General features: G+C 43.5%; 1 protein-coding gene and 1 long non-coding RNA gene across 2 annotated transcripts in view; one reads left to right on the top strand and one right to left on the bottom strand.

Annotated features, from left to right (window-relative positions):
- Positions 1-15,386, bottom strand: part of RORA (RAR related orphan receptor A) — a 687,966-nt gene that overhangs the window by 139,881 nt on the left and 532,699 nt on the right. The window lies entirely within an intron of this gene.
- LOC106782166 (uncharacterized) lies at positions 1,104-8,862 on the top strand. The gene is made up of 5 exons (XR_002803621.2): positions 1,104-2,668; positions 5,196-5,336; positions 5,435-5,645; positions 7,436-7,538; positions 8,452-8,862. It is a non-coding gene; the product is annotated as an uncharacterized lncRNA (long non-coding RNA).

Here is a 15,386-nt window from a genome sequence, read left to right as displayed (position 1 = left end):
TTCCCCCATGGGAATGTAAACCCCATGAAAGAAGGGGACTATATTTTTCAGCCCTGAATAACCTAAAACAATGCATGGTGCAGGGTAGGCACTCAGAAAGCATTCGGTGGATGAATTCTGAAAGAAGATGTAAAATGGGGCAATAATATCTTCCTGAAAGTTTGTGACTGGATTTGAAAATCTTTCTGTGTCCTTTGCATTTCTAAAGATTCTATGATTCCTTGAACAGAAAGCCTGAATCCTGGAATAATTTTTAAAAAATGCAGTTAGAAAATGTTCAAATACTCAACATACAGTAGTTCATTTTACGTTTACCAAGTCGAGGCCCTTGGGGTATCTGCTTTAATGAAAAAAGTAAGAAGGACTGATAATTTGCATGTCGAGTATTTGTATGTAAAGGGATCCTTTTAAACTATTTAAAAATTGTGTTCCTCCAAGTAGCCTGAGATTTTCTGAGCAATCCTATTTACAGTTGGCTTAGCACAGCCTTTCTTCACGGATCTTGAAAAGGAATATGATTCCACGGCCTAATACATCTGCTTAAAAGAAATGGCTCAGGTGAGCTCAGCCTGCGCGAATGGCATGTTCTTCAGCTCAGGGCGTTCTTCATCCCACTGTGCTCTCTGCATGCAGCTCAGACCTCTTCTGGGGCTGTGCTGTAAGAGCGACACTGTGCAAACTGGATCACATCCTAGGGAAGGAACTGGAAACTGTGTTAGGAGAAGAAAACAGGAAGGCCTAAGTGAAAGGGGCAGGGGATGTGAAGGCTGATAGTTGTCCAATATTTGAAGGTTTCCAGTGCAGAGATTCTGTGCTGCACATGCCCCGGCACAAATCTAGAACCAATGAGTAGAAGCTACTGGGGGGCAGAATTTGGCTCAGTAAATGGAGGGAATCTTTAACAGTCTGGCCTCCGACGTAAGTAGAGGCATGACCGAAATATAAAGGGCAGGCGCCCTCACTGGCTGTTTAAATTTCAGGCAGGCAAACCCCGGGTCAGCAATGTCCTACAAGGATTCATCCCACTTCTTGTGGGTGGGCAGCGTGCACCCTTCTGGCAAGCTCTCAAGGAAATCTTTTCACGCATTCTAGGCTGGCTAGCAGGGCCTAATATTGTGTGATCTGCATCACATAGCCTTCTTTCTAATATGTAATGTGTGGGACATGATGCGTCTGTGATTGCTCACGACTTAGGCCCAGAAAACTTTGAATTTCAAAAGTGAACCTAGAATCTTACAGACCTATGGTTTTATATTCTGACCTGGAAGCGCGTTCCTGGCTATTTCCTACCCAGGAGATTTCTTGTCTGGAAGGCTGAAGCCGGCCACGACTCTTCTGGGTGAACAATGGTTCGTGTTCCAAGAATAACCCTGGGTTTAGGGATAGAAGATAAGGCTGGAGGGCTTAAGGGTCGAAGGAGATCACCTTTTAATTTGCAGCCTAAGCACTGTCTGTTCTTTTCACCTCTCCCTTCTGGCAGGGGTGGCTGGTAAGTCTCGGCAGCAGCTGACACTCCCCAGCCTGACCCCTCTTTTCTCCTTCTTTCTTTCCTTTGCTTTTCATTAGAATCCCTAGGAGCCTTTACATGCTTAGCATGAAAATGAGCCCATTTTATTTTTGGAACCCACAGAGGCGGCCCTGAGGGGAGTTATTGTGTTGCTTTTAGCAGCTAAACAAAAAGGTGTGAAATCATTTGCTGGCTGCTCTAGAATGGGAAAAAATAAATAAATAAACGGAGAAGGAAGGTTCGGGACAGTGTGTGGCGACTTGGACAGAACCTCGTGACTGGGGCTCCTCTGAGACTTATTAGTAACCAAAGTGGCTGCTGGAATGTCTGTGCTTTTCTCTCACCTTCCCAGGAAGTTGCTAGAATAGCACGGGAAGCCACTGGGATATATATATATTTTTTATACTATTTCCATGTTGCTCTGAAAAGGACTTGGGAACGGGACTAGTTTGAGAAAATTCCTTAAGGTCCTTCCTTGCATTCCTCGTACAGGGACGGTGAGGGAGGGGAAGAGAGGACTAGTTCACCAGGCTTTTATAAGAACTGGGGATCCCCAGTGAGTGCTTCTGCGGACAGGTGTGTGCGTCTTTACCACAGCCCTTTAACAATTTAATCACGTGCCAGCAGAAATCAAGAAAGACCTCCAGCAGCCAAGACTTAACGTGAAACTCAAAGGTTTTGCCTCATGCTGGCAACATCCGTTGGAAGCCATCTCCTGTTTTGGGGGACCGAGGGCCCCAGATACTTCTCTTCTTGGAAAAGCATCTTATTTTGAAATGTCTCTTCATTAGTAGAGGCAACTTTCAGTTGGCATCTTCGATATGGGATTTTCTTTTTCTTTCTTTAGTTTTTTTTTATAATTATGGAAACTTTTTTAAACGACAAAATATTTGAAACATATAAAGAGACTTGATAAATGCACATTCTGATTCCCAAGATTTCACAATTGCTACTTGAGCTCTTTTAAGAAGAAACGAAATGTTATGATTGTGCCCTTCTCATTCCTGTGCTTCGTTCTGCCTCTTTCCCAAAAGGTGAATCCTGTGCTGCCGCTGGTGTGTCTCCTTCCATCCCTGGCCTTCGTGAAGGCCTGGCTAAATAGCCACTTGGTTTAAAGAACATGGCCTTTGGAGCATCTAGGCAGCCTGGCTTCAGTGACTGGTAGGCATCGCCATGCAGAGGGCTGTCACTGGGCCTGCCTTATTAAGGTGGCTAAGCCTCTGTTCAGCCAGCATTCAGGGTCAGAATTTCGGTATAGTCACACACCAGGATGAGACAGACCTTTTCAAAGCACTATTTAATTGATTCATCAATTCATAGAACAAATAATATTGATTGCCCACTTATTGCCAGGGACTATGCTACGTGCAAAGATATGGTGAGTCACAGACAGGCCAATGGAAATTAAAACCACTATAATACCAAAACTTCTTCTAGGAGGGGCTGGCCAGGGGGTGTAGCAGTTAAGTTTACATGCTCTGCTCCAGTGGCCTGGGGTTTGCCAGGTGTGATCTCTGCTGCGGACCTACCCACTGCTTGTCAAGCCATGCTGTGGCAGGCATCCCACATATAAAATAGAGGAAGATGGGCACGGATGTTAGCTCAGGGCCAATCTTCCTCAGCAAAAAGAGGAGGATTGGTGGCAGATGTTAGCTCAGGGCCAATCTTCCTCAAAATAAAAAACCAAAAAACAAATAAAAAACTTCTCTTAGGAAAGGAACTGTCTTTGCTTGGGAAAATTCCATGATAAGCTAGGATCTTGAAGATGTAGGCAATAAGAACCAAGGGACAATTTAATGGAGGTGAGCAGGATTGTGGTGTGAAGGAGGAGAAAGGTGAAGGAGAAAAATAAGTAGGAATCTCAGGGTGAGAGGGAGAGATGAGAGACAGGAGTGGGAAAAAGGACAGAGGAGGAAGACAAAAGGACAAGTGGTCAAGAGGCTAAAGTGAAAAAACTCTGTGGTGGCTCAGCTGCTGAGGGCACCAACAACAAGGCTCTAAGGACCCATTTGAAGTGGTTTGTATTTCCGTGGAAGGAAGCCATTGTTTGCTATCCGTCCTTGTCCCCCACCCCAGTAATATGTTCAGTGAAGTCTATTTTTTTACTCAAGTAAGGGGCAGATTGCACGCACAAATATATATGTATGTATGATATATATTTGTATATCTATACACACACACGTATACATACATACACCTGCTATATAAAAACATTGGATAAACAGAAATGAATCAGTGAAAAGCAGAAATTCAGCACCAGAGGTGAGTGAAAACGCAGCCCTGGGTGCCCCTCCCCCCATCCTCTCAAATCTCGAAACTCTCAGAAATCCTTGGCCTTCCGTGTGGCGTGGGAAGAATGTGCTGGGAGACCTCTCAAAGGACAAAGGGAGCCAACGTGACATCGGAGTTGAGAGCTGAGCTTATTGCTTCAGTTTTACACTGTAGGTTATAGGGAACACGATTTGAATACGGGGGTGGATTCCGAAGGCATAATTGATCAAACCTCTACCACAGTTGCCCAAATGCTCTTTTGCCTTGTTTCCAGCTAGCAAACTCCTACTCATCTTTTTAGGTTCTATTTAAATGTCACTTTATCTATGGAGCCTTCCCTGACCCCAGAGAAGGTAATTTTCCTCTTCTGAATTTCCATCTCTTCCCACATATGGCTCTATTACAGCCCATATGACACCATATCACACGGTATTGAGCCTGAAGACAACAAAATAGAACTCGTGGTAGGACTTTTGAATCCGTACTGCCCAGCAAGGCACATGCTACCTTTGCTCAATAAAACGTGGGCATATGAGTAATAAAGGGAAACTTCGAAGTGGACATATCGCTTCAGAAAGAGCAGAACTCCAGGCCCCCAAATGGTGACACCACTCTTCCCCAACAGCTTTGCAATTAGATGCTATTTGTCTTGCTCCTTGTTCTTATTTTGAATAAGAACCCATTGCTCCCAGAAGTTAAAGTAATGCCACAGTCATTTGTTTGTTTATTGGTTCCCCACGCCAAGACCCAGGGTGACGAGGCTGGATTGCACACGGGGCGTGGGCATCAGAAACTGGGAAGCCTCACCCTGCCAGGCCTGTCTGGCTCGTACGCTTGGGCAAGTGACATAGCTCCTGTGGGACTCTGTTTCCTCACCCAGTGGTAATGACCGGCTTCACAGGGTGGCTGAAAAGCTTAATTAAGGATTGAGAAGGAGGTAGAAAATATAAAGTACTTCATACATGCAAAGGATTTTCTCCCCATATTTATTTTTGGGCTCAGTAAGCTCTGGTAGGAAGTGTTTATGACCTGGAAGAAGAGTCTAGCAAAAAACAAAACTACTATTCTCACTCTAAGTGGCTCCCTAGGCATTGATTGGGAAATGGACCACGTCCTTATTTCTTTTATTCCAGTGTGCACTGTGGCCCTTGCTGTTAACTTTATGTGTACAGCTTACAGCTTGCTAAATCTAGGCCCCAGTGTCCTTGACTACAAGGGCCTCCTCTCTGATTCCTTTATACTCTGATGTGCTGTGATGCCTTAAACTTTTATCTCAAACCACATTCAAAAACAAGGTTTGCAAATGGCACACAAAAGTTTATGAGCAAACCGATAGGGCTTGGTCCCCTGAGTCAGAAAACACAGGGACTTGTGAAACCTTGTACAGGTGACGCCCCAACTCTGCCTGGCTTCGCAGATGCCCACCTCTCTTCTAAGCACTTGGAGACGTCAGCAGATTCAGCGTTTCCATCACTGCCAGAGCCTGCAGCTTCCTTGCCAAATGTTGGCTGAATGAATTAAGCAAAACAACAACTGGTCCTGAGGCAAGAGTGAAAAGGTAAGAGAGAGACAGCAAAACAAACCAAAATAGTGGGTTGAGTTTCTGCCTTGAAAAGCCTTATTATTGCTATTACATTTTTCGCTTTTTAATCACAGAGGTTGTCCCTGCACTAGGGATATTCAAGGACCAAAACTGTTCAGAAAGAGAAGAGTCTAATGCCTTAGACACCAAACGCCGTGTGCCGAGTTCGTTGTTGACGGAGGAATACCGGCTGGAAGGTGCCTCTCTACCCTCCTCCTGCCACAGCTGTCTTCAGAATCCCTGGCATCACACCCCAGAGGCAGCTGGGTCAGCCGCAGGGACCAGGTGAGGGAGTGAGACAGCTATTGCAGGTTGCCCAGCCAGCTGTGGCAGTGGCTGTGGGAAGGTGTGAGGCCACCAAGGCTTATATAAGGAGGAGGGAGAACACAGGGCAAAGGGGAAGAAGTTATGCTGACTTCGATTGGCTCACTTCACATGAGGCCGACTGAGGGAGGAGCGGGAGAGAGGGCGAGAAGACGCTTTTGAAAGCGTGATAGTGTCTCATCTGTATTCAAGTAAGTATGAAGGTAGCCAGCCCTGATGGTCTAGGAGTTAAGATCTGAGTCTCTCACGGCTGTGGCCTGGATTCCTTTCCCGGTCAGGGACCCACAACACCCGTCTGTTGGTCGTTTGTTTCATACTGTGGCAGCTGCGTGTTGCTGTGATGCTGAAAGCTATGCCTCTGGTATTTCAAATACCAGCAGGCTCACCCATGATCGACAGGTTTCAGCGGAGCTTCCAGACTAAGACAGACTAAGAAGGACCTTGCCACCCACTTCTGAAAAAATTGGCCATGAAAACTTCATGAATAGCAGCGGAGCATTGTCTGCTATAGCACTGGGAGGTGAGAGGATGGCACAAAAATGACCGGGCAGGGTTCTGCTCTGCTGTACACGGGGTTGCTAGGAGTCAGAATTGACTCCATAGCACTAACAACAACAAAAGTATGAAGATGCCTTCCAAATACAGCCGTGAGGAAGGTGGGGATAAATGGGAAATTTGATATGCAGTAAACTACATGCTACTTTACATATATACAAACATATTAAAGAAGGTTGGTATTAGCAGAGTATGATATATATCCTAATTACATCAATATTGGATGCATTGTCAATACCATTTCTCAATTTCATTTAAAAATCATTTGAAGAAAATTTGAAAATAATTTTTGGAACTTTAACTTTGGGTGCCCATAGATCATTTTCTTAGGAAAATGTGGCTATTAGAAATGTTGAACAGATTTCTCTTTCAAAGCAAACCAAAGCATTATAATTGGTCACCCACACGCCTAGAGTAAAATTTTCTATAGAGGCACTATTATAGAAAAATGCTACGGGTTAAACACAGAAACCAGCTAATCATAACTCATGAAAGTAAATGGAGCGTGTTCTGAGAAGTGCACATATGTTGAAACATGTCTATCACAAAATCTAGTCCTTAATCTGCTGGAAAACAGCCTTTTGCAATGAGAACTTATTATTAGACCTCATGGAGGGTTCTCAGTTTCACACCGGTTTAATTTTACATGCTTTGATGATGGAAACATTCTTTTAATTCTAAGCATCCCCTCTCTTTTGGGGAGGGAAGGAAGCTTCTGGTGATACTCTATGTATCTTTTATTGAATATATGGAGGATGGAGAGCCGTGCCAGGTAACTGTAGCACTTAAACTGCTACTTAATCATCCAGCTGTTAATGGAGTTCAAATGAATCGTTAGCTACAAAAGAGGTTTTTCAATCTCCAGCCCACTCCACGGTCAACTCTCGACACAGGTGCACTTGGCCATGAGGCACTCGTAATCTCAGAAGCAGATCTGGCTGCCAAGTTCAAGTTGCCATGACTCTGAACATAGAATATCATTCCACTCCCAGCCAGAGCCTGTAACTCTTGTGGCTGTTCCTATGAGGGCCCTACTTGGTACTGCTCTGGCTCACACCCATTGGCTACAGTGATGCAGCAGGTGAAGGACTTAAGTGTCACTAAGTTGGTTTCCAGTTGCTTCCAGGAAAAAAAAAAATCCATGGCATATACGATTCTTGCATCTGACACCTGGCAAATATCCCCTCTGTTCACAGGCTGCAGAGAGGAGATCTGAGCATTGCTGTCACAGCCTTAAGTGCTATTCTTAAGGGGCCCTGAGACACAGAAACCTAGGGACACGAGCGTTTTGGAGATAAGGTATAGAAAAAACACTCTACATGTATCTGAAAACTCTGCCAAGCACCTCAGCCTTGATCTGCCCCTTCTTAGCTCTTCTAACTTCAGAACATTCTGTCTTAGGTGTTGTCAATGAGCCCGACAACACATACTGGTTTTATGGTGTCGATACACATCTACCAGAAAGGAGGCCAAAAGGAAGCACTCACTTCCATCGCTCTCTTCTGCAAAGGATCCCTCTGCTTTGCCCCTGGGGGGTTTTCTCCCTGTATTGTTCCTGGTCCGTCTATCTAATTTGGACTGGACATCTGCAGAGCTTGGTGGACACTGAAGTTCCACAAATATTAAAACAATAAACCATAGTGCCAATTACCAATAGGCTCCTCAAAAAGCAAGAGAAGAGCAAACTCACCTTCACTAGGCCTTTGTTTCTCTGCAACTGAAAGGTCAAAATGCTATTTTGTCATTTTTGCATAGTCATTTACGTTGACATTTTCCCCTCGTGGGATCAAATCTTCAATGCGAAAATAAATCTAGAAACTATCTGTTCACGCACTTGTAGGTATGCGCACCAATGACACCCTCCAGGAGGTAGCACAAGTCATGGTAACTGGCCACATCCTTTATCTGTTGGGTCTTAAGAGTTAGCAGAGCTTTATCTTTGTGATGAAATGGCCTTTAGAAGTGGGTATCACTGAGCTGAGAATGCGAGCGTCATTACTGAGAAAAAGCACTTTCCTTTTAAACAGAGAAACCAACAGCAATGCACTACAAGGCCTGAAGAAAAAGTTGAGCTACCACAAAACAAACAAATATTCCGCTCGGTTTCAGGAAGTTTAGAGAGGATCAAACAAGCCTTTCTCTCTTGAAGTTGTTCGAGAACATTTATGCTTACTTCAGCCTTAGTTCCTATTTATGTTGCTGGCTTTTATAGATCGACCTCAGGAGGGCATTCCAACTTCAGGTTACTCACAAAGTATCTGCAGAAGAGGAAGCCTGGAAATGCCACCCCCAGCATGGAGGAGGGGAGGCACTCAGGTCTGAATTTGTTTCCAAACCACCGCTCTGTCCTTGAAGCGAGGCTGTCTCAAAAACTGGAGAGAGAAATTCCAGAGAGAGACGGTGCGAAAGCTTTCTCATGGTGTGAACACGCCTGCCTGCGAGGAGAATGCCTCTTCCTGAGGGATGAAACCAGGAGTCGAGAGAGTTTATTCGTGGAGCCCTAGTGAAGATTTCCACTAAGAAGGAACTTGTAATTTTATGCTAGTCCCTAGAGAGGAAGATTTAGTACATAGTTGAATTTTCAAGCAAATTATCTTCCAGAATAAAGAATGAACGATACCAACCCCTTGCAAACAATATTCTTGTTTTACAAATCTATCACTTTTCAATTCTTAGTGTCATTCACGCTCATAACAATGTTTTGGTTGGTATTTTTATCCTCATTTGACAGATTAGATCATTGAGGCTCAGAGATTAAATAACAAGTCGAAAGTTACACAACAAAAACGTAGACAAGCTGATTCAAACCTCATCTTTCTGCCTCTCATGCCTGAGCTCTTTTCAATATGCCAGACCGACTTCTAACTACATCCTTCCTAACCACCCATACTATTATCCGTAGGAAGAGAGAGAAGCTTTTGGAGAAAAATACTAAAGAGTTTTGATTGGGGAGTAGGCATGAGGCAGAGGGAAATGTTATCTCTTTGGTTGTTGTTACAATGTCACCATCTTTTCATGGAAATATACAGAGGTTTCCTCTTAAAATCTGCATGCTGGAACTTGCTGGTGAGATTTGTGTGCAAACTCACATCAGAGAAGCAGGAGACGAGAAAGCTGCTGTCTCCAAGTCTGAAGGACAAACACACCTAAACTCACATAAACATCACCTGTTGCTTGCCTCCAGAGAAGGTTTCTCCAAACTTCAGCAAGCAGAGTATTCGTATTTAGACATCTCCCGCCACATCCATGTCTAGCTATATAAATATCCATTTGGCTTACCCTGGAGCTTAGAAAAAGCTTCTTACCTATGCTGAACAACTTTCCCTTTTTCATTACGGTATAATAGATTTTGGCTACACAAAATATGCAACTATTCTATGGTACAAAATCAATGTGCACCACCACCCCCACACCCTTCCCCATAGCATCAATACCTCAAGTACATGAGAAGGCTTCCACTCCAGGAGGTTTCTGGGAGCCGCAACTTTCTGCACCCCACTCCCATTCTAATCTTTTTTAAAGTTGGTACATGTCCATCAAGTTGACTATCCTGCCCAGAGTTTTGAACAGCCGTTTTAGTCACCTAAATCTAAGAGAGAGAAATTTACAATCCACTTTAGGTTTATGTGGTGAACCATAACTATCAGGCTTGAGCCCTGAGGGCTAGAATGTCATGGGCCATTAAGCATGTCACCAGGTAGAAAGCTGTCAATAGCTGGATGTGAGTTACATGGAGAAAACCACAGTCAGCCCGGCTTAAGAAAGTGTAGCCCTGATCAGAGAGGGGTGTGCCTTTATCCCGCTCCATCACTCCACTCACCAACTCTTCCCTCCCTCCTCTGAGCTCAGTTCTTGTTAGGTCTTTACGACTTGTCCCCCATGCTAGATAGCAGGCTGCCTTCCTCTTCCCTAGAGTGACAGGATGGGTGACATATGGAAAGAATGGGAGATTTGCAGTGGGGCAGTTCTGGATTTAAATCCTTGTAGCTATGAAATAATGCACCAGTGACTTAACCCATCTTAGCTCCAGTTTATCCAGTTGTAAAATTATTAAAAACAATTCAGTAGTAGTATAAGAAAGGTATAACTAGGCCGAATAGGTAGCAACAGTAAGGGAGAGATCTTCAACGTAGTAGACAGAAAAACTTTCTAAAAAAGCCAGATTGGCTCAAAAATAGAATGGGCTGCCTTGAAAAGAAAAAGTAGGGACCCTCTACTGCAGACTTTGGGCAGCAGCTGGAGGCTGGTGAGAGATGCTGGGGATAGACGGCTACTGCAAATTTCCATGCTCATCTCAAAATTCGATGATTCTACCATTTGCATGTGTGTCATTCCAAAAAAGCCAAGAGAAATCTTCTCAAAATCCCCAATGGAATGTAAAATGCAATGTAAAATGACATTATTTTTTTCTCATTTTCATTTTCCTTCTAGAAAACTAGTCCCTCCTGTGTTTTTCCCCCTCCACTCAATTGGTTGGTAGAGAATCAAATTTCCACTGAGTGCAAGAACACACTTAACCGTTTTGAAACACTTAACATTTAACACAAACCACATGGCCATAAGTTTTAATTGCTTCCCATTACACAAATAATTCCACTTTTAGAAAAATCAAAGTTCTCTATGCTGCTGTCGCTCTGCTTCTCTCCATTGTTTCTCTGACTAGCTCGGCAGTATTCTCCCTTCCTGCCCTCTTGCCGTCTAAGCCCATGGCACCCGCCAATAAAAGTGATGACAGACTTTGATGCTCATACAGGTTTCCAACAACAGAGTTCACTTCATAATCACCAGACTTCAGCCAGTAAGCCTGATCTGAGTGACATTGGATTTTTTACCTGAGATGTTATGCTATGGGCTTTCATTTCTACAGGTTATGAACCACTTTGAAAGTGAATTTTTTAGCTTGCTACAGGGAATGACCTATGAGCCTGCAGATAAATCCCAACTGATCGGGCAAAGCCCGAACCCATGTTATAGTGCTTAAGTTTGCTTGGAAATTGGCTGCCATGTATGAGTCACAGATACAGGGTCATCCTCTGGGAGAGTGTGTATGTGTGCGTGTGCACATCCATGTGCATTAGAACAAGCCCAGGACGTGAAGCAAATCATAAGTGTACCTTAAAAAAATAGTATCTTCTGTTTGGCCAAGGTGAATATCAAGCACAGCCTTAAATGGGAGGAGGGCCACAAAAGATGAAGGACATGGTGCAACAGGGAAGAAAGGGAATGCTAAGACTGGGGCTGCCGCCCTCACTCTCACTACAAAATGATCGTCGCAATTGGCTGCACATTGATCAGCCAGGCACTGAAAACGTAGGTGCTTGTATCCAGATGATCTTATTTATTCAGCCAGGTACCATCATCCCCATTTTACCGATGATGCTCAGAAAGGTTAAATAGTCTGCCCACAGCTACATTACTCTTACGTGGTGGTACAGGCAGATGTCGACCCCATGATGATGCGCCTGAGGCCTCTGGACTTTTCAGGACGCTGTCCTCTTTGGGTGGCGTTCTGGACACAGTCTGACTGTGTCTGCCTCTCAGGCCCTGTTTCAGCCAACCTGTCTCATTTTTTGCCTCTGATATTATATTTCTTGTTCTCTGTGGCCAGATTCCTCCCTCTCCAAGTTGATTCTCTTATTTGCCTAATGTTATAATTTATGTTTGAGATACCTTAGGGCACTAATTTTCACACTCGAATTTTCAAAACTACAGAGAACTTTAGGGAAAATTAAAACCTCAACAAGAGCATTGACTCTACCAGGAGATCCCCAACCTCTGTACCCAACACTTCCTCTCCCATGAAAGCTGCCTCTTTGCATAGTTGGGATTTAGAATGTCTGTCATTTTAATCAAAGAAGCTACTGAATAAAGGCTTGTTGACCGAAGTTTCTCACAGGCTAAGGGCAGAGAAGTCTTATTTCTTCCCTTTGCAAATAAAGATTCCCATCTTTTCATACTGAAATATGGTTAAGGTGACAGTTTAGATTTATACCCTAAAATGTTTGATGGTATAGTTAATGCTCTGTTTGCAAAGTAGAGTTTTATCAGAGAAAGACTTATTCTTAACGTTGACACAATTTGAAATTAACAGACATATTTTCTCCATATTTTATTTTACAAATTTATTTCCACTGAAACTATATGGCTGGAATAAAGCATAAAAAACAAACAAGCAAGCAAACCAACAAAAAACCTACCCCATTTTTGCCTTGCTGTGCAATTAGAGTCTAGTATTTTGTTGCAGTAGGCTGAAAAATGGCCCCACCTCTCCCCAAAATGTCCAATCCTAATCCTTGGAATCTGTTACTATATTATTTTAGATGACAAAAGGGACTTTGCAGATGTGATTAAGTTAAGGATTTTAAATGGGGAGATTATTCTGGATTATTCAGGTAGGCTCAGTGTAATCACAAGGGTCCTTATAAGAGGTGGACAAGAGAGTCAGAGACACAGAGGCAGAGTAACTATGGAAGCACAGAGACAGAAACAGGCTGGAAGATGCTATGTTGCTGGCTTTGAAGATGGAGAAAGGGGCCATATGGCAGGGAATACAGGTGGCTCTAAAGCTGGAAGGTGCAGATTTCCCCTAGAGCTTCTAGAAGGACTGGCCCTGCTAACACCCTGATTTTAACCCAGTGAAACTGATTTTGGACTTCTAACCTCCAGAATTTTAAGAGAATAAATTTGTGTTGTTGTAAGTCTCATGCTTGTGGTAATTTGTTATAGAGGCAAAAGGAACCTAATACAAAATTGTTTACCATTTATTGCATCTCTTATGTCCAGCATAGTGCTTGCCATACAATATAGACTCATGAATTAATATTTACTGAATGAACTGAAAACGTAAAGGAAGGAAATCACGAGAATGGAATGTACCCAATTCATGGCAACATTTTTTGGTTTAAAAAATTCCCTATTTCTGAGGATGAGAAGAACATTTCTTTAAGGCTCAGCTGGGTGTATGGTTACCCAGTCATCTGTGACAAGACCCCAGTGTTTATGCAGCTTTGTATTAGCTCTTCAGGGCTAGAAAGCTCTTCCCTGGGGGCAGGTGAAAGAGACCATAGGGCATAATAAATAGTATTTAGAGGCCAATTGCTTTAAGAATACCTATTGAGTGCTTCCAGGGACTCAAAGCACCAGGGAGACAGGGAGGACGAACAGGCAGCGTTCATACTGTACAATACAACTGGCAGATACCAGCACCTTGAAGAATGTCTGGTATATGGTAGGCACTTAGCAAGTAAATGATGGAATGAATGACATTCAGAGCCAGTGTATAAACGAGACCCCCACCCCCTTCCCAAAGCCATCTACAAAACTCAATCCCCGCCTCCCCACACCTCTGCCTTCTCTGCCTCCCTGGATGTTAACTTCAATCCGATGTTACTCATATAAACTAAAGAAGAACAAAGGTGAGCACCCTCCAACCTCAGACCCAGACACATACCTGCCAACATGCTACATGTATTTTGGGCACAGGGACTGCAGACCACAGCAACATACCTCACCTTTTCTGGGACTCTCTCGCTTGTTCAATTTTTGCAAGTCTTTTAGTTTAAAGAAAAATAAATTAAGCGATTCTGGCTGATTGAAGAACAGTTCCCTTAAGGAACTTAACATTTAATGGTTAGATTAGTGATTTACAGTAACTTCTCATTCAAGTTTCTTTTACATTTATCATAGAGGTAAAATCAATATCTTCTACCAAACTGGAAGAATTTAGATGATTCAGTTTTGAAATACAGGAACAGAGAAAAATTAATGATAAAGACTGAAAATGACTTCAGTTCTCCCAATTCGAGATCTAGTTGACTCTTAGGATCATAATTTAGGAAGGAAGAGGCCTTGGGGGATCATCTGCTCCTGCTTCCTCACTTCACAGATGAGGAAAACTGAGGCCCAGAGGGAGTTTCCCAGATCACACTGGCCAGGAGACAGCAGATCCAGGGCTAGGGCCCAGGCTTCTGAGTCCCAAACCCAAGGTGCATCCCCACCTAATGTGCCTTGTTACATTAGATGATGGTACAAGGAGTTTGAGCTACACGAAAATAAACAGACACCAATATTGCCAAGTGTTTACAGTCTAGCAGGGGAGATAATACATGTATATAAAAAATTATGATACAAAGTAAACAGAGATAAGCTCTACAAAAGAGGTAAAGGTTAAAAAGGAACCTGTAAATCCCTGACCCCTGAGATGCGCCCCCCCCCGGCCTTTTTTTTGTACACTATTAGTCAAACTTGGGAAATAGTGAAATTCTTCCTTTTTTCAAGATTCCTTAAAACCAAGTACTTGGACTATAACTTAGTTAAGGATTTCACAACACATGCTATTTGAGTATCTGATTTGAAAAAGTAAGCAACCGAGCCAGACCACACAATGCACGATGGATGAGATCTTCTGGGCAGGTAGCTCCCTGTCTGCCTAGGCGAGCCAAACCAAGTGAGGCACTGGGTCAAAAAGGAAGGCAGAGTAAAGGATAAATCCATTGACCACCACCCCAGGAGGCCAAGAGACTCTTTCCTTCTCATTAGTCGTGGCTGGCTCTAAAATAAAAATAACACGCTCAAGCTGTGATAGAGGAAAGCTCTTGGTTTGGAAACCAACTACTAAGTATTAGCAAAGAGAGATTATTACCCACTAGAGACTCTCTTTTTGGTATAATTAGAAGAATAGAAAGACCATTGAATAGCGGGATTTGTGAGAAATATGGGTCATGTGTCGGCAACACTGGTTGCTTGCAGAATTGGCTATGTGGGTTGGCACACAGCACTGTGAATATGAGAAACCACAAATCTCCAGGGTTTCCTGAACAAAGTAAAAGGCCTTGTCTACGGATTGCCAGGTTGGAGGCTGGCTCATGAAAGAACCCCTGGGTGAGTGCCAAAGCTACCTGTGCTTTTCCTACCTCTCATTCTCCTCCTCCTCCTCCTTGCCCCCTTCCCTTCCTCCTCCTCTCATTTGTTATCTGGGCGTCTTAGTGGGCCTAACTGTAGCTTATGATGCTTCTGCCAAACCCCTGGAGGAAACAGGCCTTCTCCATGACAACCAAGCAACAACAGCTTTGGACAATGAGACAAACCATACTTCCACGAACAAAACCATGGGAAGCTGACTCTTTTGCCCCTGGAGGACTAGAGGAA

Source organism: Equus caballus, chromosome 1, assembly GCF_041296265.1.
Source record: "Equus caballus isolate H_3958 breed thoroughbred chromosome 1, TB-T2T, whole genome shotgun sequence".
Taxonomy (NCBI): domain Eukaryota; kingdom Metazoa; phylum Chordata; class Mammalia; order Perissodactyla; family Equidae; genus Equus; species Equus caballus.
Note: the sequence above shows the minus strand (reverse complement) of the source record. Positions and strands in the feature narration are given on the sequence as shown.